The 1,388-nt window shown below is 39.2% G+C and overlaps 1 pseudogene; it reads right to left on the minus strand.

Annotated features, from left to right (window-relative positions):
- Positions 1–135: 135 nt before the first annotated feature.
- On the minus strand, positions 136–1,094 carry LOC103213366 (annotated as a pseudogene).
- Between the last annotated feature and the right edge of the window lie 294 nt (positions 1,095–1,388).

The following is a 1,388-nucleotide window of genomic DNA, read 5'->3' on the forward strand; positions in this document are numbered from 1 at the left end:
TCATAGCAACCCTTCCTTTGGTTTCCCAGGTGGTATCGCTACAGAAGTGGATTGTTCATTCTTCCTTCCAAGACATGGCTGGTGGGTTTGAACCACTAGCCTTCTGGTAGCATTCAGATGCCTTAGACACTGTGCCAATATCATTGTCAGCTTAAATGCTTGGTGCCCACTCTATTCTGCATAACTCTAAGGAAAGCTTTTTTCACCTCTTTATTCCTTAGACTATAAATGAGTGGGTTCAGCATGGGGATCACAATAGTATAAAAAACAGAGGCCACTTGGTCTTTTCCCAGAGAGTAGGACTTACTTGGCTTTAAATAAGTAAAACTGATGCTACCAAAGAAGATGGAGACTCCCAGGAGGTGGGAGGCACAGGTAGAGAAGGCTTTTTGCTTTCCTGATGAAGAAGTGATTTTCAGGATTGTAGAGAGAATGGACCCATAGGACACAGAAATCGTGCTAACAGACACCACTACATTGCAGCCGGCAAGAATGGATAGCATTGTCTCAATATCATGTGTGTCAGTGCAGGACAGGACTAACACTGGAGTTGTGTCACAAAAAAAGTGATGGATTACATTGGAGTCACAAAAATTCAAGTTGTTCATGGAGAGCACAATGAGAATGGAGTCAAAAAGGGCAACTACGTAGGATGCCATGATGAGGAAGTGGCAGAGAGTCCTGGACATAAAAACTGGGTATTGCAGAGGGTTGCAGATAGCTACATAGCGATCATAGGCCATTGAAGAGAGAAGGAAAGTTTCAGCGACAAGGAAGAAAATAAAGAAAAACATCTGAGTGAAACAACCCCCAAATGAAATACACTTGTTGGAAGTCAATAAGTTTTCTAAGGTTTTAGGGGTAATTACGGTTGAGTAACTCAGATCAAGGAATGAGAGGTGACTGAGGAAAAAATACATGGGGGTGTGAAGCTGGAGATCCAGTTGAATTACTAGCATCATCCCTGCATTCCCCAGCACAGTGATCAGATAAATCAGGAGAAATAGACTAAAGAGGACCAGCCGGATTACTTCAGAGTCTGTCAGTCCCATGAGGAAGAAGTCTGATACATTTGTGTTGTTCTTTCTACCCATACTGTGCATCTTCTCTAAACTGTAGGAGAGTAAATTTGAAATTCAGCATCAGTGACTTCAAGCAGTTGTTTGTCTACATGAATGGCTTGCCACAAAAAAGAAAAAAAGAAAAAAAGTTTGAGTTTCTAGAAATTCATAATATAAAATGGTTTATAAAATATAAAAGAATGTTAATTTCAGTTCAATATGTAAATATGGGTATAACTTGACTTTGGAATAATATATAATAAAAATGTAGCATATATTAAAATATTGGAATAGAACTTTCATTATTCTCCATGCTTTCCCTTTTAA

This window comes from Orycteropus afer, unplaced genomic scaffold, assembly GCF_000298275.1.
Source record: "Orycteropus afer afer isolate SDZICR_OR568_19922 unplaced genomic scaffold, OryAfe1.0 scaffold01730, whole genome shotgun sequence".
Classification (NCBI taxonomy): Eukaryota; Metazoa; Chordata; class Mammalia; order Tubulidentata; family Orycteropodidae; genus Orycteropus; species Orycteropus afer.